At 42.4% G+C, this 26,622-nt stretch overlaps 1 long non-coding RNA gene across 10 annotated transcripts in view; it reads left to right on the top strand.

Annotated features, from left to right (window-relative positions):
* The window catches only part of LOC144291711 (uncharacterized), a 211,727-nt gene that overhangs the window by 55,647 nt on the left and 129,458 nt on the right, over positions 1–26,622 (top strand). The window contains exons 9-10 of one of the 10 annotated variants that reach the window (XR_013359106.1): positions 19,002–19,134; positions 20,662–21,086. The exons of 3 other annotated variants lie outside the window; for them this stretch is intronic. This is a non-coding gene — a long non-coding RNA (uncharacterized LOC144291711). Of the gene's footprint in view, positions 1–3,391; positions 11,026–19,001; positions 19,135–19,560; positions 19,695–20,661; positions 21,087–26,622 lie in introns of those variants that run through there. 6 more of the 10 variants (XR_013359102.1, XR_013359108.1, XR_013359104.1 and 3 more) reach the window with 6 other exon arrangements.

Below are 26,622 nucleotides of genomic sequence, written 5' to 3'. Positions count from 1 at the left end.
TTACCTGTACCTCCTGAGACATATCCTTCCTTCCTTCAAGACTCACTCAGAGGCCACTTCCTCACCCATGAATCATTTCTAGATTCCCCAATTTAAAGAGACTTCCCCCCTTTGCTCCTGATAGTATTTTGTACATTACCTCTCATGGCTCTTTATCTAATTTGTCTCTGCCTTTATTATAGTTATTTGACACTATTATCTCAATACCCCCTACTCTATGTTTAACTCATTATCTCTCCCTAGCATAGAGCTTTATAGGACTTTTCTGATAACGTTTGAATTAATTGCTTTGTTTTTAATGTTCTCCAAGAGAGGACCAGGAGCCTCCCAGGGTGGATTTGAATGAAAGGTAAAGCCAGGCTTGCAGACCCTGGTGAATAGTGTGTGTCCAGTTGGCTCTGAACCTGGGCTTCACTGAGCTGTGGTCATGGAGGGTCACTGTGTGGCCTACTGCCCTTAGACGTGGGCTCTGGCCCCAGTCTGAGTCCCAGCTTCTAGCACCAAGTGATCTAACTGCAGGGAAATGCAGATGTTGGGGAAGTGCTGAATAAGGGGTAAAAAGAAGCTTTGGGGCAGAAGTCTGGGGTTCCAGCCCCACCGTGCCACTGACAGTTGAGTGGCCAAGAACAAGTAGTAGCATAGATCTGTGCCTTAGTTTCCCCAGGTACAAAAGGTGGCATTGGATTTAGGGAGTTTCCCAACTCAAAATTGTACAAACTATGATGGAAATAGTCGAAAGGGCTCATTTATATGTAGGGAAAAGAACATATGTAAATCCTAATTTGAAAAGTGGCCACCCTGTGATGACATGGCATAGGCCAGCTTTCTCCATCCTGTGACCCAAGCTGGAAATACCTTCTCAGTTATTGACGAGAAATTGTACTCTTTTGGTCAGAAGCTGAGAGAACATCAATATGAAATGCCACATTTTATAGCTTCAATGACTTTACTGAAAGCTCATCCCAGCCTGCTGGTCATTGGGTTCTGAGAATAGGCCGTAAAAGGCTTCAGTGCGATATATTTCAGGCTATTTTACCCAGAAAGAGTTTGTAAGCAGGGAAGACATGCGTTTTGAAGAGCATTAAGGGCTTCTGAAATTGTCATTAACAGTTCTCTTTGGTGCTCCACATTAATGAAATGAGTGGCAGTGACAAGAAAAAAAAAACAGCAGCCCAATCTTTGTGTTTTGTAATGAATAATAAAGTATTTTAGCCTCTTTAGGGACTTAACACCACGGTAATCCTTTAATCCCTAGAAAAACCAATTTTGTTGACATGAAAAGGGGATATTTAACTTCATCCAATTAATTTTCTACCTTAGAGATGCCATGATTATGAAGACTAGATTGAATAGATTCATTAGAGCCACCATATTGTGTACCAAGTTGTGGTTTGGTACACCACAAAGTGGCATCAAAAGGGAAAAACCCTGTCACAATTTTGTTTCAGGGTACCCACTTTGAAAATACCAGGGCTTTGAGGCCTTCACAACATCTCAGTCCTGTTGCTTGCCCTGAAGTGCTCACATCTGCAACCACTCAGCCACTGCGCGGCCATTAAACTGAGAACTTGGCTGACATTCCTGCAATACCAGCTCTCTCTCTCTGTTTGAGCTCCAAATTAGTACTGTCCTTGGGAGAAGGCTGAAATGCATGCCGCAGAAACATTCCCAACAGTAAAAAGTTAGCTAAGTGTGAACTCAATTTCAAATTACACAGCGGGGGAAGCACACCATTCAAGTTATCCTCAGAACAATGGATTGGAATTGGAGATGGAAGATAAATGATTGGAGATTTAATTATTTTTGCATTGGACTTCGACATGCAGACATGAGGAGGTTTTAATTCCACCTTCCATGCAACCCCAGACAGAATTGGATTTGCAGGGATGAAAGGAGAGAGGTGATGAAGAACCACAAATAGACTCATTGTATCCTGGCTGAAGATGGTCCTTTAAGGATGAAAAATGGGACACAGAGAATGTCATAACTAATAAGGTGACCCTTATTCTCACCCCAGCATCCCCTTTCAGTGCATGTCATTTACCACCAGCTTGTCCCTGAGGAGCATGATGATATGGGGTGGCATCCGCTGTGTCTTGCTCAGTGCTTAGTATGCCAGTAGTATGTCTGCTACAGTGCTTTCCATAGAGGAATGGCATGGCATGACAATGAAGAAATAACACTGGCCTTTTTATGTGGCCTGTGAGGGAGCCAGTTCCATGGGAAAATGGGAGAATTTGGAAATAGTCTGAATCCTTGTCCTACCACCTTCCATCTCACAGGCTGGGACCAATTGCCTGACTTATGACTTCACTATCTCATCTGTTAAATGGGGAGAATGGTGTTTTTGTGGAGTTATGTAAGGCCATGTCATGAAAACCCCAGCACCATGCTTAGCAAATGGTAGATGTCAGGGAGATACTAGTTTCCTTCTCTCCCACCGTGTGACATTAATCTCAGTTTTTGGTTAACTTTGGCATAAATAATAGAAGTTTCACGGACTATGGCAGGCACTTAGTTTTCTCCATTGGTTTTATACATGGGAAGTGAAGTGACTTACTCAAGGTTAAGTGGCTAATTGATTATAGAATAGACCAGAGTGTGAATCCTAACTCTTGCATTAGATCTATTTCCATCAACTCATGAGGTTTGGATCGACTGACTGGCTCTTGCCTGAGGATGAAGCATATTCCTCATCCAGTTCATTTTGTCCCAGGCTATTGAGTTCAACCCTTTCTCCTCAATCCTCTATTCCTCAGCCTCTATTCTAATCACCGATATTCCTGATTCCTCAAACTCTCTTTGGGTCCCATGTTGCATGTGCCTCAATCCTGAAACCACCATCTACTTTTCCATTTTTAAAATTTATTTAAATTCAGTTTGCCAACATACAGTATAGCACCCAGTGCTCATCCCGTCAAGTGCCCACCTCAGTGCCTGTCACCTAGCTACCACATCCCCCAACCCACCTCCCCTTCTGCAACCCTTTGTTTGTTTCCCAGAGTTAGGAGTCTCTCGTGGTTTGTCTCCCTCTCTAATTTTTCCCACTCTGTGTACTTTTCCATTTTGTTTCAGGGAAGATAGTGGTTTTCTCATAGAAGGTATTCTTTGCTGATCTTTTACCTCAAAGTGCCATGGCCTATCAACTTTAAAACCTGCTTTAGAGAGTTTCTTAGTCTTAAATAAGACATGCCTTTCTTTCAACTTCCAGGCTTCCTAAGCAGCCAGACCAGAGCCAGAGACCAGACATCCCCTGGCTTGCTGGGAATAAATGGGGTCCCAGTCCTCAGGTGCAGCTCTCAGCTGAGAGCAGCAGGAACTAGTTCCCCCTGTATGTGGCAGTGGTCTTACTACTGACTCTTGCTTTTATGTTTGCTCTGGCCAATTCTAGGATCTCAGTGGTGAGACTGAAATGGGGTCCCCCTGGAGGCAAGACAGCAGACAAAGAGGATGGCCAAAGCAGGGGCTTGATCAACACATGATTCAGGCAAGGGCACTAATCATCGAGTGCCAAGACATTCCCTGGAAGAGTATTATACTCATTCCTGCCAAAGATCAACCTTCTGGGCTTGTCTACCATCTTCCTGAAGGTCCACAATCTTAAAAAAAAAAAAAAAAAAAAAAAAAAAAAAAAAAAAAAAAAAAAAAAAAAAAAAAGAAAAGAAAAGAAAAAAAAGATGAAATGGTGGCATTTAAAGAAACCATTTATTTAAATGGAAGTGTGCAGAAAGATCTTGGCAACAGGCAAATCTGCAGGGACTGGATGTGGCCTGAACAGCTTACAGAAGGAAAAGAGAAACATTTCTCAACAAAGGCAGCAAATGGGGAGGTGGTCCCCGTACCGCTGGCCAGCTGCTGCTTCTGCTGAATTTCTTCATTCATTCAATGAATATTTTATTGTGTAACTTTTCTGTACCAGACATTAATGATACTTCAGGGAGCACCTCAGAAATGGTACCTGCCTCTATTGTCCTTCCCTTTTCCCAGATGTATTTGTTAGACTCCCAAGGTTGCACAGCGAGAAATTTTGTTACTGTTCATAGAACCTTTTACAACTTACTAACTGCTGATAAACTGCCTAACAACTTCATGAATGTATTTTTTAAAAGATTTTATTTATTCATGAGAGACAGAAGAGAAAGTGACATAGGGAGAGGGGGAAGCAGGCTCCATGCGGGGAGCCTGATGTGGGACTTGATTCCTGGGGTCCTGGGTCCTGCAGATGTCAGGGAGCCAAAGCCAAAGGCAGATGCTCAACCACTGAGCCACCGAGGGTCCCCTTGTGAACGTTTTCTAATTCTTACCTTATCATAGAGGAAACTGGAGTCTAGTGACATTAAATGTCTTGCCCTAAATGGTATAATAGTTGATTCTTAGTTTTCATCTGTTCCAAATAAGTTTGTCCTAAACTGTAAAGTGGGTGCCGGTGCCCCTAGCTTGTGGTAAGAATGAAGGCTGGCGCTAGCCATCTTCACTACCAATCTCAAGAGTTACCTAGCTCTGCAAAGACCTCCTTGCAGGCTAACATGAACCCATTCATCCTTGCTGAGTGGGAAGCCTGATGTAGGACTTGATCCCAGGATTCCGAAATCATGACCTGAGCCAAAGTCAGATGCTTAACTGCTTAACTGACTAAGCAACCCAGGTGCCCCTTCACTATGTGTTTTTAAAGAGTTGGTGTGATTTATTTGCAGACCACCTTGTTGTACCTGAGAAGGACTTGAACCCTGCCCTTCAATTCATTCCCATCAAACCAGCTGATGCCTCATCTCTAACTCTGGTCTGGCTGCCTAGGAAGCCTGAAGGCTGAAAGAAGGGCACAGTCTTCTTCAAGGACTGAGACACTTTTATGTGGTCAGCCTCCATGCAGTCAGGTTACCAGCACATCCCCTCCCCTCTACATACAGAGTCAAGATCTACTAAGTCTGTCAGAAAAAAAGACCCAATGGGCAGCCTGAGGGAACAATAACCTACCTGGCTGATACTCCTGCTGTACTTTGGGGACTCTCGATGGTTGTGCTGCCCTCCCTCAGCTGCCTATGATGGGATCCCTCTCTCAAAGGACCATGGCCCTCAGGGCAATAGTGTCTCATCAGTCCCATAGACAGCTGTGCTCTGCCTGAAGTGGGGAATGACTCTAACCCCCAGTTACTTTCTTTGGCTAAGTTTTTTCTGCTCTCTTGCCCCCTGGGTTTCCAGAGAAGCTTTCAGGCTTATATATCACTCCATTTCTATGTGATGAACCATCTAGCTGGAGACAAAGAATCTGCTTTGCTGATCCTTGGAACTAGAAGTACAGTCTCTCATGAGAAATAAGAGCTCCAGTGGACCCAGAGCTCTGCTCCATTATATTCTGAGGCACACAGAAGTGTCAAATCTCTGCCCATGTCAGTTTAGGAATGGAGGAGGAAGACCTGAGTACTTAAATAATGCAAAAGGATCCTGAGAAAAGAAATGGGGTGCCTGGGTAGCTCAGCAGTTGAGGGTCTGCCTTCAGCTCAGGGCATGATCCTGGGGTCCTGGGATCGAGCCCCACATCAGGCTCCCTGTAAGGAGCTTGCTTCTCCCTCTGCCTGTCTCTGCCTCTCTCTCTGTGTGTCTCTCATGAATAAATAAATAAAATCTTAAAAACAAAAATAATTAAACAAAGGCTAGGCTGTGGGTCTTTAAAAAATTAATCACACAAAATTTACTCTCCCTGTCTCCATGTCCACCTGTAAATGTGCCACCTTATTCCATCAGCCCTTCCTCTTTGGAGTTTCCATCTGGAACTGGTACTCAAAGTTACCTCGAGGCATATTCTCCTCTACCCATTATTAAGTGGGGTTCCCTCTTCCTTGCTTTCCCCTGGTTCCCAGAGTCAAGCTGTGTAGATCAGGGTGGGCTGTGAGGCTGGCCTCACACTGCAGTTAAGCCAGAGCTCATCTAGAAAGACTCCAGGGAAGCCAAACAGCAGGTGCAAGCCAAAGGGAAAAAAATCTATTTAATTCCTCATCTCTTCCTGGCCCTTAGCTGGGAACCAATTCCTGAACCTTACCAGACTAAAAAAATAGTAATAATAGTGTGAGTGGTTTGATTTACTTTCTGCCCTCCTACTCCTACCACTCCCCCATCTGTCCCACCCAATTATGGTAGAATTTAGAATATAAAAGGCTGAGAGCCACTGTTTAAGCTATAGGCATTATAACTGCACGAGCGAGAGACCTATGATGTGTCTGGGAGTGGTGTAAAGGTGCTCAGCCTTCAAGGCTCTGGACTGGTTGAGGAGGAAGAAAGCTGGACTTTGGGGTCATCTTGAGGCTGGTTCTCCTGGCCCAGACCCAATGCCTGATAAGAGCTTTGGAGGTACTATGGTCCACTCTATCATTTGCAGATTAAATCTCCCTACATAGGACTTGACTGCAAACTATCAGCACTCACCTCTGCTTACTCTGTCAATAATCCATCAATTAAGGGCTGCTAGGGATATGCATTGACACAATAGATTAGCCAGACGAGGGCCCTGTTGGTCGGCTCTTCAAGTCAACGGTTGTAGGATTATCAACCCTGCCATTGACGTTTGCTTCATTCTTCCTTCTCTGGTCCCTTGTGAGAACCCAGAGAGAGCTCCATTCAAACCCAAAGGCTCAAAAAACAAAAGAGTAATCTCAGCGTGAGCGCCTGAAAAGCAATTCAGATCAAGAGAAATCAGAGGCAACGCAATGCTTTCTTCTCTCTCATCACTGCCTTCTGTCCTCTTTGTGCTGAAATTGTCATTTGTGGAGAGTTTTGCTCAGAGGACAGAAGTGTCAGTACCCTCTGATCTTTTAAACCCAGCGGCTAAGGGACAAAGGGCAAGCTGCTGTCAACCATTTCCTTATTTTCTAGGTGTAAACTGAGCTTATGATGACCACACTGCATTTCTCGCCATCTAGGTAGTGAACTAGTGGCTGTAGGTGGGAAGCAAAGAAAGGAGATAAGAAGGTATCAGTGCCCACTTGCTGCAGCTCCTGACCCTGACCATAGTGTCTGCCATTATGTGCATAACATGATTCCACCTAGCAGGTGAGGTGGGAGGACAAGGCTGCCCCCCTCTACAAACTGGCAGTGATTGCTGTATTAGTCAGCTAAGGGCTGCCACAACAGATACCACAGACTATGGGGGCAAAGCAGGGGGCAGCTTGGACAACAGAAATCTATTTTCTCACAGCCCCAGAGGCTGAAAGTCCAAGATCAAGGTGTCAACTGGGTGGGAGGTTCCTTCGGAGACCTCTCTCCTTGGTTTGTAGGTGGCTGCCTGCTGGCAGGTGTCCCTGGATTACCTTGTTATGCCCAAATCGCTGCATCTTATAAGGACACCTGTCAGATTGAATTAGGACCCATCCTTGCAGCCTCATTTCAGCTAATTACTTCTTTCTAGGCCTTGTCTCCAAGTACAGTCACATTCTGAGGAACTAGGGATTAAGATTTCAACATACAAATTTGGGGAAGGGGCCACAGTTGAGCTTCTAATAATTCCCAAAGATAGATCAGCTATGAGCTGGGAGGAATTAGGCCTCAAAGGATATTTTGCCCAACATGGATGCTTACCTTCAGGAAGGGGATGGCTCAGACAGCAACTACTCACTGTGAGGCAGGAACTCACTTCCCTCAAAAAGGTGAGAAAAAAAAAGTTTCATTGGATTTGGGTTTTAGAGGCACACTCTAAAAAGACCAGTTTTCCTAGATACCATCTATCCTGACATTTTCCGTAGTCGCCATAGGCTGACAGTGGTGGAAAGGCCACTGCCAGGGAAGTCTTCCTGCCTCATAGTGCAGACTGGACCCATCTCTATCACAGTCCTGCAGACAGTCAAAGATTGTACAACTTCTCCCAAAACTTCATTCCCTCCCTGCTGCAGAATAGCATACCCAGGCTCATGGCCATTTGTCTTGGCTGGCCCTTTTGTGCTCCTGTGGTCTGCTGAGAGAAGAATGTTATTCCAGAATGAAGATGTGGGGAGCAGATTTGCACCTGACCAACAGCCTGATGCAGAGCCAGTCCAGCTGAGCTACAGAGAAAAATAAATGTGTGCTGTTATAAGCCGCTGAGATTTTGAAGCTGCTTCTTACTCAGCCCAAACTGACTAATGCTGGCAGCGACAATAGGGATTGGCACTGTTCTTCAGGGGTCAGCCTCAGAAGGCTGACCTACTCTCCCAGCCCGTTCGATTCAAGGATCACTCCCCTTCCTCATGGACTGCTACTACAGCTGGTCTTTTAGGTGATGAGCCTTGGGACCCTCCCCCCCCGCCCCCCATGCTACTAGATGTAAAGTTTGGCTTGTATTGCTAGGATTCACTTGCTTGTGAGAAAAGGGTTTTGTGGCTACATGAGCTTGAAAACCACCGATTCAGTTTAATCATGTTGATACTGGGACCCAGAGGCTGCCTGGTAATAGTGGCTGAGCCAGAAGTAAAATTCCTGGGCTCTGCCTCACACTCTTCGCTCCTGGTCATCCTGGCTTTCCCCAGGGCAGCTGCCCCCATTCCTGGGGATTCATAGGCTCTCATTGGACATCTCTATGGGAGATTCCTTAGAGAAGTTAAGGATGTTGAGGACATGCCACTTATCTAAGTTTAAAATGAAATGTGCAAATAGTAAGGGATTGTTTTTTGGACTTTAGGTTGGACAGAATTGGACTAATCATAACCTTGGTATATAACACTCTGTCATCATTAGTCCTTTAGAGGCTCTTATTGATTTGATTGTTTAATTCAGCAATATAATGATCTCTGTATTCATTTTTTATTGTTGCTGTAGTGAATTACCACAAACTTAGTGGCTTAAAATATAGACATTTATTTTATCTTATAGTTCTGAAGGTCAGAATTTGAAATTTGAAATGAATCCCACTGAGCTAAAATCAAGGTGTTCGAAGGGCTGTATTCCTCTCTCGAGGCTCTAGGAAATAATCTTTGCTTATCCAGTTTCCAGAGCCTGCCCACATTCCTGGGCCCATGGCCTCATTCATGTTCAAGGCCAGCAAAAGCCAATCTTTCGCATGACACATACCTCTGACACTGACTCTGCTGCCTCCTGTCACATTTAAGGACCCTTGTGATGAAACTGTGCCCACCTGGATCATCTAGGACCATCTCCCATATCCAGGTCCTGAACTTAACCACCCTGCAAAGTCCCCTTTTGCCATGTAGGTTGGCAAGTTCACAGGTTCTAAGGATGAGCACAGGGACATCTTGGGGGGAAGTATTATTCTGCGTACCACAGTTATCCAGCCCTCGAACTAGACATAGCCTGTGTTCCCATCCCCTCCGCCAATCAGGGTACCACTATTCTGGATCATTTATCATTCCCTTGGAACGTAGCTTTATTATATATATGAGATTAAACTATGTATTAGATCATATATGATATATAATAAAACTATAAACTATATATGTGATAAACTACATATACACACATATATGCATGCATACGTGTATATACACATCTATACATGTATATTTATATATGTGTGAATATAAATATGCATTTATCACATATGTAAATATATGTATCACATGTATCTACATACACTATATACTATATGTATATAGACATGTATTTATCTACACACGTATGTAGCTATGTGTATGTATATGTAACAGGTAACATATGTTAAATGATAAATTGCTTCATTATGCTTTCTCTTGCAGTTTATAAAAGGAATATCATGCTTAATCTAGTATTTTCAAACTTGCTGTTATCACTTAACATTCGATCATCCATATTGTGGTGTGTAGCTGTAGTTCATTTTTGTTGCTATATCGTATGCGATTGTGTGACTATACAATTTAGCCATTATATGGGTTGTTTCCAGTTTTTTACTATAGTGAATAGGTGCTGCTATGAACGTTACCACACTTTTTTTTGTGGACATGCACAAATTTTTCTCTCGTATGCTCAGGAGAGGAACTGCTGGCTCATAAGCTATGTGAACTTTCAGTTTTGCAAGGCAACTCCCAGTCCATTTGCAGCATCTCAGAGATCCTGTCCATCCTATTTCAACCTTCTTATTTTTGTCAATTGTCCTAATTTGTATCTCCCTGGTTTCTGATGAGGCTGACTGTCTCTTCATATGTTGATTGTTCATGTATATTTTTTTATCTGTAAAATATTTGCACTTTGCCCATTCTTCTATCGGATTGTCTTTTTCTTAATATTTTTATAATTCTGCACATTCTAGTAAGTAATCCTTTGTTAAATAGGTTACAAATATCTTGTCCCATTTGGTGGCTTGTCTTTTCATCTTTTCAAGAGGTGCTTTATGAATTGAAATGTTTTATTTGAATATGGTCAAATTTATTGATGTTTCCTTTTAAGGTTTGTGATTTTTGTCTTGCTTGAGAAATCCTTCTGCCGTCCCTAAGTCAGGAAGATATTGACACTTCTAAAACTTTCAAGTTTTGCTTTTGACATTTAAGTCCTTCAATCATCTGGAGCCAATTTTTGTGAGTGGTGTTGGGTAAGGATTCAATTTCTTTCCTGCAGTATGGATAGCCACTTTTCCTAGTTCCATTTATTGAATAGTCCCTCCATTCCTTACTGATCTGGGCTGCCACTCCAACATATATCAAATCCCATATTTGATGGATCTGTTCCAAGGCTGTCTTTGTCCCATTGGTCAGTGAGATTTGCCTATACCACCCTGTTTTGATTACCTTGGCTCTACAAGAAGTCCTAATATTTGTTATGATGAGTGCCTTCTCCCTCTTATTCTTTTTCCTATTCTGTTGAACTTCCATTTTATAATAACTTTGTCAAGTTCCATAAAAATTGTTGTTGGGATTTTGATTGGAATTACATTAAATTATGGATCAACTGTGGAGATTTGACATTTTTACAGAGTCAGGTCCTTCTACTGATAAATGTGGCCTCACTCTCCGTTGATTTAGACCTTCTTAAATGCCACTTTGCTGGAAATTTTAAGGATTTTCCGGGTGCAGGTCTTGCACAACTCTGGGTTGGATAATTTCTAGATGTTTTAAAGATTATTCCAATGGTCTTTTTTTTTAAAAAAAAAAGACTGTTTTCCAATTATGTGCTGATGTTAACTTTTGAAAATCGATCTAATATCCCATCATCTTGCTAATTTTTAAAATTATTTCTAATTATTTGGCTACAGATTCCTTTATAATGCTTTCAAGTAATGGCAGTATTTTCCTTACTTTCCAATATATCTTTATTCAACTGTTTTTGAGGTTTAACCTACATACAATAAAATGCATATATTTTAGGTGCATAGTTTTGACAAATGAAGATACTTGTGTAATCACTACTCCAATCAAGATATAGAACATTTCTATTACCCCAGAATTTTCCCTACCCATTTATATCTACTATCCTTTGTCCCCAGGAATAACTAATCTGATTTCTATCTCCATATGTCATTTGCCAATTCTACAACTTCATATAAATGGAATCATGTCATATGAACTCTTTTGTGTTTGGCTTCTTTTGCTCAGCACTATGTCCATGAGATTAGATTGTGATTCTGTGTATTTGCTGCTGATGCATTTTAACTGCTCAGTAGTATTCCACTGAATGAATGTATCACTATTTATCCATTCATCCTTTGATGAACTTTCGAGTTGTTTCTAACTTGGAGCAAGTATTTTTGTAGACATCTGTTTTCAATTCTTGTAGATAAATACCTGCGAATCACATCTGAGCCAGAGAGTACATTTGTGTTCAATTTTATAAAAACAAGAAACAATTTTTCAAAGTGTCTGTGCCATTTCACACTTCCACTAACAAAATATGAGTGCTTCAGTTATTCCACATCTAACACTCGGTTTGGTCAGTTTGTTTTTTTTAAAAACAACTTTAATGCAGTGTATTACATAAATAAAATGCACCCACCAATTTGCAGTTTGATGAGTTTTCACCAACGTATACACCCAGGTAACTACCACCGTAATCAAGATATATAACAGTTTTGTCACCCCCCAAAATTGTCACATGCCGCTTTCTAGTCAATCCCCTCAGCCCAGCTCTAGGCAATTACTAATTTGCTTTGTATCAATATAGATTAGTTTTCTTTTCAAAGAAAGCTTTTATTTTTAGTAATCTCCACATACAAAGTAGGGGTTGAACTCACAACTCCAAAATTGAGAGTCACATGCTTTATCAACTGAGTCAGCGAGGCACCCTCGAGTTTTGCCTTTTATCTTTTTTACTTTTAATCATTCCAGTGAATTTGACATCTTGCCTAGTTATAGTTTTAATTTGCATTTTCCTGATGACTAATGATGTTGACTGTCTTTACTTGTACTTATTGAACATCTATATATCTTCTTTGGGAGTGTCTGTTCAAATATTTTGCCCAGTTAAAAAAATTGGAATGCTTGCCTTCTTTTTCAAAAATTTTTTGCCTATTATAGATATTTTGTATTTTTATATACATTTTAGAATCAGCTTATCAACTTCTAAAAAAAGCCTAGTGAGATTTGGATTTGGATTGTGAACTGTAGATCAATTCAGGGAGGATTAGCACATTAATGGTATTGAGGCTTCTAATCCATGAATATAGTATATTCTCCTTTGATTTTTCCCCATCAATATTGTATAGATTGTAGTCTAGAGCTCTTAAATACTTTTTATAAGTTGTATTTGTAAGTGTATTTTGTGTATTTATTTCTAAGTGTATGCTAATATAAATGATAATTATTTTTAAAATTTTATCTTCTAAATGGTCATTGTTAGTACATAGAAATGGGATTGGTTTTTGAGTATTGGCTTTACATCCCAAACCTTGCTAAATTAACTCGTTAATTCCAGATTTTTCATTGATCCCTTAGGATTTTCTATGTTGTTAATCATGTCTTCAAATAAATACAGTTTTACACATTTCTTCCCCATCTTAATGTCTTTCAAGTCCTACAATGTGCTAATTCTGTCTTGCAACAGCATTGACTAGAATTAAAAGTGCATAGCCTTGTGTTGTTCCTGATTTTAAACGGATTATTCCTAGTGTCTCCCCATGGAGGATGGTGTTTGCTATAGGTCTGTTCTTTTGTAGATATCCTTTAGATTTAATGGTGTTTAATTCTATTCTTAATTTACTCAGACTTTTATCAATAAAGGGAATTAATATTTTCAATGCTTTTTTGGGTCAGTGTTTTTTTTTCCCTTTAGTCTTTCAATAAAGTGAATATTATAGATTTTTAAATATTAAACCAACCTTGCATTTAAGCAATAATGCAATTTGATCATAATATATTACCCTTCTTATATGGTGTTTGATTTTTGGTTTGTTAATAGTTTAAAAACATATTTGCATCAATATTTTGACTAAAATGATCTTGTAATTTTTCTTTCTTGCTGCCATTATCTTCCTGTTATATCAAGACTAAGGTGGCCACATAGAATGGATAGGAAAATTATCTAGGAGAACTTGTAAAGTATTGGAATGATGTATTTCTTGGGATTTATGTGGTAAACACTGGTAAAAACCCTGTAGTGTTTTCTGTTTGGGAAACTTTAACAACTGCTTCTTTATCTATACATATTATCAGACTATTCAAACATTCTGTGTGAATCAGGTTTGGAAAACTTTATTTTTCTAGAAATATATCCAGTTCTTCTTCTAACTTTTCAAATGTATTGACATAAATTAGTTAATAGTATTCTCATGTATTTTTTTTTACAGATTTTTTTATTTATTCATGAGAGATACAGAGAGAGATAGAGGCAGAGACACAGGCAGAGGGAGAAGCAGGCTCCATGTAGGAAGCCTGACGTGGGACTCGATCCCAGGTCTCCAGGATCAGGCCCTGGGCGGCGCTAAACCGCTGAGCCACCCAGGCTGCCCTTCTCATGTATTTTTAATAGTGCTTAAATTCTGTTCTTTTTAAAGCTTATTTGAGAGAGAGAGAGAGAGATTGCACGTATGTGAGTGGGGGCAGGGTTAGGGAAGGGGGAAGGAGAGAGAATCTCAAGTAGATTTCCATGCACAGCCCAGTGTGGGGCTTGAGCTCATGTCCCTGAGTTCATGACCTGAGCCAAAACTGAGAGTCACATGCTTAACCAACTGAGCCACCCGGGCACCCCTAAACTCTGTATTTCAATCCCTTATTTCTAAAGATGCTATTAAGTGAGGAAAATATTGTCTCCTTTAAGACCTTCTAGCATGTATCCTGAATGTTTCTCATTCAGAAACTGAATGGACAAAATCATATCTTGTGCAAAACAGGATCCTGGAATGGATGAATCACAGAACTTACCAGAGGAAGGAAATAGGAAAACCATGTAGTGTGTTTGTATGTATACACATGTACACATGTATGTGATATTGGTGGGATTTGAATCCAGACAGTCTGAATTTAGAGTCAGAATACTTAACCATCACATTAATGGTTATATTAAATTGGTAGAGAAGAATAAAGGATAAATAGAACACACTTCCTATGTATGTATGTGTGTGTGTGTGTGTGTGTGTGTGTGTGTGAAGATTATGGAAGTTTCCTCATCTCTTTTAAAATATATGCCAATACTATGTTGAACAACAGTGGTGAGAGTAGACATCACTTGTATTCCTGACCTTAGGGGAAAAGCTTTCAGTTTTTCCCAGTTGAGGGTAATATTCATTGTGAGTCTTTTGTATGTGGCAAGGATGCAGAGAAAGAGGAACCTTCTTATAGTTGGTGGGAATGAAAACCGGTGCAGCCACTCTGGAAAACAGTATGGAGGTTCCTCAAAAAGTTAAAAATAGAACTACCCTACAATCCATGCACCCTAACGTTTATAGCAGCAATGTCCACAATAGCCAAAATATGGAAAGAGCTTGTGTCCATAGGCAAATGAATGGATAAAGAAGCTGTAATATAGGGCAGCCTGGGTGGCTCAGCTAAACTGGGTGGCTCAGTTTAGCACTGCCTTTGGCCTAGTGCGTGATCCTGGAGACCCGGGATCGAGTCCTGTATTGGGCTTCCTGAATGGAGCCTGCTTCTCCCTCTGTCTGTGTCTCTGCCTCTCTCTCTGTGTCTTTCGTGAATAAATAAATAAAATCTTTAAAAAAAAAGAGGTACATTACATCTGTAATAATGTGATAATGTATATATGTAATAATATATATAATGGAATAATATATAATGGAATATATATGAATGTATATAATGAATATATATGATGGAATATTACTCAGCCATCAAAAAGAATGAAATCTTGCCATTTGCAATGACATGGATAGAACTAGAATGTATTATGCTAAGTTAAATAAGTCTGTCAAAGAAAGACAAGTACTATATGATTTCACTCATTTGTGGAATTTAAGAAACAAAACATATGTACATAGGGGAAGGGAAGGAAAAATAAAATAAGATAGAAACAGAGAGAGAGGCAAACCATAAGAGACTCTTAACTCTAGGAAACAAACTGAAGGTCACTGGAAGAGAGGTGGGTGGAGGTATGGGTAGCTGAATGATGGGCATTAAGGAGGGCGTGTGATGTAATGAACACTGGGTGTTATATGCAACTGATTAATCACTAAATTCTACCCCTGAAACTAATAATATACTATATGTTAACTAAATTGAATTTAAGTTTAAAAATTTTTTAAATATATCCCAAACTTTTCAGTAGAAAGCGAATCCAAAGGGGTAGATCAGGCCTAACTGGTATTGTAGGGGGATAAATATTGGCTTAACATAACACCTGGAGCTGCCCAAAGAGAGCATGGATTGTTTCACAGGTAATAAGTTTATTGTCATGGAATTATTTAAGCAAAGACTTGAAAACTGGTTGTCAGGGTTGCTTATTCAGTCTCTAAACATTTTTGAGGATCCACTATGCGCTAGGCATAGGGAATGTAAAGAATCACAGGAGCTAGGAATCTCCTAGGCAGTGAGAGTGAAACAATGTGGTTCCAGCTCTCAATGAATTTATAGCTTAGATCGTAGGAGCTGGTTAATATATACAACTCCATGGTATATTTATATATATATTTAAATATCTCCCTATATACATGTGCATATATCTGCTTATGTCAGGAGGTGTCAGGATCTGGTTTCATCTGAGAGAAAACAAATGGATTATTAGCAAGAATATTGGTTAGAAACTCAGAAACCTGGGCTCCAGCTTTAGTTCTGCTACTTCCTAGCCCTGTGACCTTGAGCAAGGAATGTGCCCTCTCCATGTTTCTGCTTTCCTGTCTATAAAAGGGGACCGTTGGAAAAGCGTTAACATGTATTTATTGTTATTTTTATCTTATCTGTAGAGCCCGTTTTCAAGGGAAATTTTATGAAAGAAGCTTAACTTGTAAAGTGTAAATATGTAACAAGTGCCTGTAAAGTGCTGTAGCATTGTGTGGAGGTCTGAATCTCAATCCCTTGGGACCTCCCTTTTCACTCATTCACAGCCACCTCCTCCAGTGGCTCCTAAGCTTAGTAGTAGAACCCATAGGATTCCTCAAAACATAGTTGAAAACCAGTGAACCAAATGGTCTATAAGATTTTTATTTATTTCATTTTATTTATTTATTTATTTATTTATTTATTTATTTATTTATTTATTTATTTATTTAAGAGAGAGAGAGAGAGCATGACAGGAGAAGGGGCAAAAGGAGAAGCAGACTCTCCATTGAGCCCAATGTGGGGTTTGATCCCAGGACCCTGAGATCATGACCTGAGCTGAAGGCAGACTTTTTACCAACTGAGCCACCCAGGCACCCCTAAAAGATTTGTATAAGCTCTGATCTTTTAATTCTAGGAGTTTCCTCTTTTGTTTTGTCTAGTCCAGGAAGCCTTCCTAGAAGTGGAGTGTTCTGAGTGGAATTCCAGCAGATGAAATAAATGTAGGACATCTGTCAACCAAAAGCAAGAAGACAGCCATCCTAGCCATGAGATGTAGAATGTTTTTCTCCACGTGTGGGGGAGGCCTGTGTGCTTGGGTGCATGAGTTGGCATTTCAGCCTTAGTAACGATGTGACAGTCTATGTGTTACTTCACCTTCTTGAGCCTCAGTTGTCTTTTCTGTAAAATAGAGCCATTGATACTATGATGGGTTGCTGTGAATATGGGGAGGGTGGGGGATTGATTTCTCATCAAACTTCACAGTGCAGTTCCAGTGAGCCAGGAGTCCAGCATATAGTAGCTGATCCTTTATATCAGTTTCTCCTGAAGACTCCTGTGAAGGCCTCTTTCCACTCCTCACTCTGACATTTCACAATTACAGAGTCTCTTCTGGCATTTCCTCAGCCTTTGAAATGTCTGCAGTAGCTGTAGTCTGCCCTTCGCCTGTGCCATATTTGATAAACACACATACTTGCGCCATGTGCCTTCTGCCTCAAAGTATAAACACTTCTACATTATTCATCAAAAGTATCATCTCGCAAGATCAGCCATAAAAAGTTCTTCACATTCATTCACACAAACAGGTTTTTGAACCCTTTCCAGAAATAGAAATTGCAGAAGCAGAGGCACAGGCGTGTTATTGTTTGTAGGCCTTTAAATATTGCCTCACAAAAACCACTTTTCATCTTGTTCTCCAAGGGATTAACTTCCTAGCAGTAGGGATTAACTGATGTCAGGTTAGAAAAGCAGTCAACACCAGGGTCGACCAGCCTGACAAGATTAGTCCCCAAATAAAGAATTTACAATCTGTTTTAAGACTCTGTAACTGTAACTTCCTCCAAAAGCTTTCACTACCTTGTGAATGGAAGCAAGTTCCCGAGGCTGGAGGGCCATATGGCTCCCAGGCAGAACTTGAAGTGAAGGAGGTGAAGGCAGTGGGGTGAGTGGACCTTTCCTTCCATGGCTACCATAAGGAGGGTGCCAGGTTTGGGCACCACATCTGTGGAGGGATGAGGAGGTGATGAGCCCCCTCTAGAAAGAAGCCCAGGCAAGATGGTGAAAGCCACCATCCATAAGAGCAACTCCACAAATGGTCCCGGATGGCCAGGATGGCCAACTACCCTTGTGATGAAACTGTGCCTGTGCCGTATCTCGCCATCCTAACACTTACCCGTACTTCCTGTCTTCCAATTTCAAACTCCTCTCCTGAATACTCAACTTCAGAAACCACCTATCCACAGTGCAATGCTTCTTCTGAGCCACTGCTGTGGGCCATTCTGGGATGATAGCCTGTTCTTGGTCAGAGAACTCCCTTCAGGTTCCCTGGCTCCTGTCCTGATGTGTCTAATACCATGTTGGGCCTGGCAAGGCGAGGCATGGGATTCACATCATAGGCCCTGGACTCGAATCCCAGCCTAACCTTGAGTCAACTGATCTTAAACTTCAGTTGTCTCACGTGTAAAATTTGGGTTCGAATAGTACCAACTTCATAAGACTGTAAAAGACTTCAGTGAGAATAATGCATGTCACACACACAGTAAATGTTCAATTAAGAAAAGAGGAGCTGGGCAGTTATTACACCCCAGGTATATAGTAGATATGAAAAAATGTGTGCCAAATATATATATGAATAAAAGGTTCCTATTGTGGGTTGAATTGTGTTCGTTCAATAGAAGATATTGTTGAGGTCCCAACTCTCAGTACCTCAGTGTGGCATTGTTTGGAAATGGGGTTGTTGTAAATGTAGTTTAGCTAAGATGAGGTCATACTGGGGTGGAGGGGCAACCTTGATACAATGACTGATATCTTTATAAAAAGAATGCCATATGAAGAGACAGAGACACAGGAAGAATGACACAGGAAAACAGGCAGAGATTGGAGTTATGCGGCCGCAAGCCAAGGCAGGCCGACGATTGCCAGAAAGCACTGGAAGATAGGCAGAGGCAAGGAAGGACTCTTGGCTGGAGCCTTCTGGAGGAGTGGGATTCTGCTGACACCTTGATTTTGCACTTCTGGCTTCCAGTGGTATGACAATAAGCTACTATTATTCCAAGTCACCCAATTCATGGTACTTTATTATGGGCAACCCTAGGAAATTAATGTAGCCCCCCATCAACCCACACACACAACACTTCTTGGCAGTGCCTGCTCTCATGGTTGTTTATCCCATTTATCTCTGTCTTCCTTGCCTAGCTCTTCTGCAAGGCCCAGGCCCAGTCTTGCATGCCCTGTAATAGGCCCATGGTAGGAGCAACAAGACATGGCCCGGGTAACTGGTCTGAATCCAATGTGGACATTCACAGAAATCTCTGTATCACCATCCCAGGTATGTGTCAGAGGTATAGGAGAGGCTGGTGGGTGAGATGTTTTATGGGAGCTGGCCTCTCTTCATCCCGGAAGTCCCATTTACAGGTGCTTGTCTCCAGAGGCTCTGGCAACATCTGCTTCCTCTACTCCCTCTTCTGACTTGCTCGTGTTGTCATTCCTTCACCTGGCCCATCATAATCAGCATTAAAGTTGATCCCCAAATATTGGCTGACCAATGAGCATATACTTCATCACCTAAGCAGATGGTAGCATTACTGATTACCATCTCCAAACCCCCTGATATATCATACCAACAGTTAGGAAGAATTTATTTATTTTTCTTCTCTTTGCATGTATATTTTTCTCCTGAACACAAATAACAATCCAGTTGCCCCATAATTAGATTGGATTATGGAATAATTACAACCTTGTTTGCTCTCGGCAGATTACATGGTAATTATACTTGGCATTACCATGAAGAACCAAGAAATTCCAACGATGTCATTACATGGTTATTTGTACAGTACAATGCAGCAGTGTAATTATACATGCAACATTTGTTCCCCAATAGGAAAATGATTAAAACAATGCTAATGCTTCAAAGTGTTGATTAGGCGCCAACATGATATGACATTTGCAATGTGAAGGAGGTGTCTGTTTTTTAATTTTTTTTTTTAAAGCAATATCTACCTTCCCCCAGACTCTCCTGCAACTACCTTTGTAGGCTGTGAAGTGGTCAGGAAGGTTTATGTGAGCAGACACTCTGCTCTCATGAGTCATTTATACTTATAGTAGCTAGGGGACCATAGTCCACATTAAAAACCAGAGGTAGCTGGCCAAGTATCCCTCAACAGAACTACTTAATTATTTTTGCACTGCTCTGTGAGGTTGTCTTTATGAAAGCCTTTATGGTGAAGAAGGCATGGGACATGGAGCATAGAGAGAGCATGTGTGGTTGCCTGGCGTCGTGGGCCCCTCTACAGAAGGCACAGAAGGCCCAGGGCCCGCTTGAATGCAGGTGTGGCCTGGCTGTAGGAGCTGATCATTACATAGCTCCTGTGTGTGCCAGCTGCTTTCTCCCTGGTCCTCCATTCATTCTTCCAGACAGTCTTCTGAGGGTCCCAACACATGTTGTCACCAGTGAAAGACACAGCTATGATAGCCAGAGGAACTTAACTGTGGTTAAAAAAACATCCTGTGGCCCTATACTCTCTTTTTCCTGCCTCTGAAGAAGGGAATGAGGGCAAGAAGGCTGGAAGTCAGACACCCACCTTCCAATAAATGAGTGGTCTGTGTCCTTCTTTAGCTGTCTGAATTGCCATGGAAATCAGTGTGTGTGTGTGTGTGTGTGTATGTGTGTGTGTGTGTGAACTGCATGCTCATGCAGAAAAACACTCATTTGTTAGGCTGATCCTGGGTGTGTCACTGGGTCTAGGAGGGAAGTAAAGGCGAGTAGAGGATGGGGTAGGGGTGGCGGAGAGGATGCTGGGGAATGTAACTAGTTGTGTGAGCAGTTTATAGACCAAATGATATTTTTGCAACCTAGTGATCTCTGCAAGTTATCTGGAAGCCTGCCAAAATCCCCGTCCTGGCAGATGCAGATATCACTTAACAGAAATCTGGAAAGCCAGAGAAGCTGGGTCACTTAGGAGTACAGAAGTTTGAATGAAGAGGTTGGCTTTTCCCAAAGGAACTGGGTATGTGGGGAGCCCACAGGAGAAGGGAGATTGCCCAAGAAGACAAAGATTCAGGACAGCAAGCTTTATGGAGCTAAAGAGGACAAAGGTCCCATTTGACTCAAGCACAGTCTGCTGCAGAAAACCAAAAACCATGATAAAAAGAGGACAAACATCTCTCCAGACTATGAATACTTTTGAAAATTATTTTTTCTGGAGAGCAACAAATATCTATCTATCTATCTATCTACACACACACACACACACACACACACCTATATATGTATATCTATATTCCATTATATATGTATTTCACTATACATAAATTATGTGTATAATATACATTTATGTAATATATAACTTATAAATTAAAATGCGTCCAGCCCTGTTTCACATTCAGATAACATGGAAGTTGTGAAGGAAGGCCTAGTGGTTGTGAAGGAAGGCCTGCGCAGATGTACAGCTAGTTTCCAGGGCTGGGAATGGCTGAGTTTAAACTCTGTGTGAAAATTTTCAGTCTCCACATTTTCCAGTGGAACCTTCTGGGCTTCAGGTCTGTTCTGGGCCAGGTGGATTTTGGTAAATGGTATAGAGTCCTATCAGATTGTGGGGAGGGACAAGCAGGCAGGATGGAAGGCCAGTTTTTAGAGCTCACCCATCCCGTTGCGGGGGTGGTGTCTGCTGTGTTTGCAGCACCAAATAGGACATCTCACCAAAGAGTACATTTCTTAGTGCCACATGGCCTGTGTGACTCTTGTGCCTATCCTTTAAACCGTACTTTATTCTCAGTCCTTCTGTTGAAGAGTCATGCCACCATGGCCAAGTGGATATAGGGTCCCTGGAACCTGACAGACCCACATTCAGATCCCAGCTCTCTGACTTGGTTGTGTGATCTTGCGCAAGTAACTTAGCCTCTCTGAGACTTGGTGTTCTCTCCTATAAAACAGAGTGACACATACTCCCTTCAAGGGCTGTAGTCAGGACTCAGTGGAATGACTGGAGTAAAGTGCTTCCCACAGTTTCTGGAACACACTCCAATCAATGCTCATGAAGTGGTAACTATAGTTATTTTACATATGAATTTCCAGTGAGGCTAAGCTAGATTTAGATGCATTCAGGGAAAGGACCTGGAGCCAAGAAGCTGCAGACATCAGGATGAGGGGCTGCCATGGCTGCTGGGGGTCCTGCTGACCATCAGAGACAGTGCCTTTGTAGGACCAGGTCCTGAGGTCACTTGCAAGGCATTACTTAAAGTTGAATGCCTTAGCCAGTAGCCTCATATTTTCCATCTTCTTCAGCCAATGAATAAAATCCCAAACACTAAAAAAAGCTAGAGGACACCAGAGTGAGGATCTGGACACGAGTCTGACTCTGTAACAAGAAGCCGTTGGCCCTAGAACAAGTTTCTTGGAGGTTCTGGCCTCAGTTTCTCAAACTGTAAAATGAGGGGTTTAATTGGATAGTTTCGTAGATCCCTTCCAGCTGTAAAATTTTATGAACCTGAAAAGGATTTTTTTTCTCCCCCTCCAGGAAATGTGCCCACATTGTATATTTGAGATGAGGTTAGTTATACTGAGCCAAGCTTCATTCTACACATACATATGCATACTATAAATATACACATAAGCATATGTATACACAGGCATTGAAAGAGGAAATTGTCCCTACACCTCAGTGCTTTCAATTGAGCCATCAAGTCACTCAGGTATTTATGATGGAGAGAAAAATACATGCACTGTTTCCCTCTCTCTGGAGGACCCTGCCAGGGACTCCGCCAAGATGTAAGACTCATGTTGGGTGAAAGAAATGAGATTTTGAGATGGTGATGGCTGTATGGAAAATGATATAAATTATCTCCCCTCTGGTCCTATATTTCCATGTACCAACAGAGCTTGTCCTCTCAGAATAATTGATGGGTGCCTCTAAAAGGCATCTTCCTTCTCTTAAGTATGGCGGTTCTTCAATTCTCTGGGCATTTGAATTGGTTTGACCCCTCCTGTGCCTGCATCCCCCGACTCTTGCTTTGTGGGCTTGTCAGTTTCTCTCTGTCATTCGTGCAACCAGTGCTTATTGCTGATTGTGTCTGGAAGTGTGTTCTCCCTCCATACTCTAGCAGGGCTGTGTTAATTTAAGATAAAGCTGCCACCCAAACTCTCACTGTTTTGATATAATAAAAGTATAAAAGTCTATTCTTGGTTAATGTACTATTGGTTCAATGTGGCTGTTTGGCAGGCAGCCTTCAACAGAAGCATTAAGGGACCCAAGCTCCCTCCACCTTGTGGCCCTGCCATGCTCTAGGGTTGCCATGTCTCTTACTTCCATTTGGTAGAAGGATAGAGTGTGAGCATGGAGAAGGCCTATCCACCTGTGAACTATTTTAGCACTAAAGTGTGACTCCCTTGCCTTGTGTTAATGCACACCCACACCTCCATCCAGACTCAGGGGTGCTAGGGACAATGTACCAGATGGGAGGGCAGCACAGATATTCACTGAACAGATGTCAGAGAAGTGCTTTGGGGAAAGAGGAGGGTCCGAATGCTATAGCAGATACTGGGGGGACAGAGATGCGCATCCCACAGAAGCAAATGGAGCTAACCAGGTATGGGAAGGTGGGGAGTGGGAAGGTGGGGGTCCTGGCTGAGCGTTTTCAAAGGGCAGGGGTGTGGGAAGGTGAGAAGTGAGGTAAGGCAAGTGTGGGTCAAATAGGTGTCAGAGGAGCAGTGGGTGGGAGAGTGGGAAGAGAGGAGGCTACAGAGCGTGAAGGTTCTTCTCGGCCATGATGAGAAGTTCTGACTTTGTGCTAAAGACAAAGAAAGCTATGGAAGACCTTTTTAGCAGAGGAGGTGGGGTGACTACCACTTTGAAAGATCACCCTAGTGGCAGGGAGGGTGTGAGCCTGGAGTTAGATTCACTGGGAGCGATGCTGGTCATCTTGGTGGGGACCATGATCCACAGCCTAATCTGCTGGCTGTGGTTTGGAGAGAAGATGAAAGATTCAAGAGACTAGTAGCAGTAAACTCCTTAGAAATACCTGCTGGGTTTCTCTGGTCTGGGCCCTTGTCCCTCCAACTTGGATTACTACCACAGTGGCCTCTCAGACACCTTCTTGTCCTCACTTCCTCCCCTTCAGCTGACAGGCCTCCATGGTGTCGCCCTGTCACTCCCTCTGGGTCAGGGCTCTGAAATGCAGATAACACTGTCCATTGGCCAGTTTAAGCCGGAAGTCATACACTTGTGGGTAGAGAAAATGCCCAGAATCATTGTAGGCTGAAGAAACCAATTCTAGGCAGGCCTCTCTGGAAGAACTCCCAGCATCTCCAGCAGAACTGCCTGCCAAAGGAGCTGCCACTTCCACCAGCATCAGGAAGTGGCCACTCTCACTGTCTCCCCGCAGCCAGACCGCCACACTCGACCAGCAAAACATGACCCAGGCCCCGCCTCTTCCACCCTACAGCCCCGCTAATCCATCTGAGCAGTACAGTTAAACCATGTGTTTGCTTCTGATGGCAATGGAAGCTGGGAAATGTAGTTTTGGGGAATCTCTGATGGGAAGGTAGGTTTCACATGACAGAGAGCAATTAAAACGCAGGCAGTGTTGAAAGGTTTTGGGGAGCCTCAAAGGACGATCGCCACCATGTGGGGAGTCTGGCACCCTGTTTCCCTTACAGCATTTATGGCTCACAGCAATGCCACCTGAGGTATTTCCTGCCCACTCACAGATGAAGAAACTGACTCAGAGAGGCTAATGAGCTTGCCTGAGATCACACAGCAAGCAGTTGGCTGAGTCTGTATTTAAACCCAGCTTTGTCTGCCACCAGGGTTTTTCCCAATGCATTCATGGAATTACAGTGCTTACCAGTTGTTTATTACGGTCATTCATAAACCACTGTTTATTCTATCCGTCCGGTTTATTTTGCCCAGTGCAGCTGGGCCATGGGGGCACCAGCAGCCACTTGTGGAGTGGCACCTTCTTGGCATGCCTGGGCAGGGCTGTGCTGAGCCATCTGTGAAGTCAGGCTGCCTCCTTTTAGAGCTGGCCTTGTTACTGCACAGCTTACGCTGCTGCTCTGGGCAATAGTGGCAGAAATACAATCGTTAAATTTTAATTAGGAAGAAACAAGGTTCATTATTAGTTGTCATTCCTCATTGTTTCCTAATTATGCTCATTGCATGATAAAATGAAATACTACATTTCACTTGCATTGTTCTTGCTCAGGGCTGATGGAGAAGAAAGACATACTGAATCTCCCTCCTCCTCCCCCTGCCTCTTCCCTCATCTGAACTGCCCCTGCATGCGCTCCACCCGAATAGCCAGAAGTTAAGAGGGAGGATTCTGGAGTCAAAGTAGCCCAGGTTTGAACCCTACCCCTGCCATTTATCAGAGGCACACCATTTACCACATTGGGCTTGTTTTTCTTTTCATCAAATGGAGATCATAAAACCTTCATCCCAGATGGGTAGTGAGGATAGTGTTACATAAAATAATATTCCACAAATGCCTGGCACATGAGAGATGTTTCAGTAAGTGCCAGCTACTTGTATTATAATTTTTAGGGTTATTATCAAAGTAGGACTCACATACCAAGCTAAGAAGTCTAGACTGATGGTGTAAGTCCCTGAACACTTTTTCCAGCAAGGAGTACCATGATGGGGGCGGGACAGGGTGTTTGGAGTCATTCATCTGGTGGCTGGTGCAGTAAGGAAGTAAGAGAAGGTGTGAGAGGAAGAGGATTTCGGGTCAGTTCCCATCTAGTTTCATGTAACTGAGCTTCTTGAGAAAGATGTGATTCTCAACTTGTTTCTTTTGTCCTGAGGATGGATTTGCCCTGAGCCCTTTGGCACCATGGAGCCACTAGAATCCCTGGCAGGAAAAGACAGACTGGCTTTAGGGCTGTGCATTGGGTGAGAACATGATGGATGGATCTGGGGGGGTTGGGGCTGCTCTTTGTGTCTTATGCAACCTCTGTAACAGCTAGACGAGCCAAAGACTTGAACTTTCTATTTCCCTCACACTTAATACCTTCATTTAGGTTTAGTTATTTGAGGTCCTTGAAATTAAATTCACCAAAGGTATAGGACATTGGGAGTTTGGCATTGAGCAGATGCCCTTTCTCTCTGTGTGAAGTTCATTTGCTCTTGCAGAAAAAAGAAAGAAAAGAAAAAGCTTAAGAATGATTTTTTTTTTCATTTGATACTGAGCCAAATATATTTATTTGGGTTAAAATGTGTAACTCCCAGAACTGATAGAAAATTCACAAGGCTGAGCACACCTCATGCGTGGCTTGCTGGGAAAACGCTAATGCCGCAGGAAAACTGTTATTTGGACTCATTCTCTTTCTAAGAGCAGTTGCTGTTGTGTGAGGGAAATCTGTGGTTTACAAAAGCACCAGGCAATCTTATTTTAGCCCCGTAGTAGAAATCCTTCTCTCACGTCGAGAGAGAGGGATGGGGTAGGACTCCTGGCTAGGGAATGGAGGAAGAAAGAACACAAACAGCTATTTGGATAAAGTGAAGGCTTTTCAAAAGCCCTGTTGATTTGAATCTTGGGATGTTACACAAAGCCAGATGCATGGCCAGAAGCAGTCAGCAAGCACTCACCCGCTGTCCGGAACTGGGTCCGGGATTGTGCTGTTTGATGCCTGTTCTCCTCCGGCTGTGGCCAGTAAGTTGAAGAGCATTTTAGAGCTACATTCAGGGGTCAAGCTGTGGGTGGGGCTGGCAGGATGGCTCCCCAAAACCTCATGAGGTGGCTGCCTGCTGGGTAAGTCGATACAGTTCTGCTGGCCCTGGGCTCCAGAGCTCCTGAATTGCATCCTTATCTATCCACCAAG

This window comes from Canis aureus, chromosome 20, assembly GCF_053574225.1.
Source record: "Canis aureus isolate CA01 chromosome 20, VMU_Caureus_v.1.0, whole genome shotgun sequence".
NCBI lineage: Eukaryota > Metazoa > Chordata > Mammalia > Carnivora > Canidae > Canis > Canis aureus.
The sequence above is the reverse complement of the archived record's forward strand: the minus strand, read 5'-3'. Positions and strand labels throughout refer to the sequence as shown.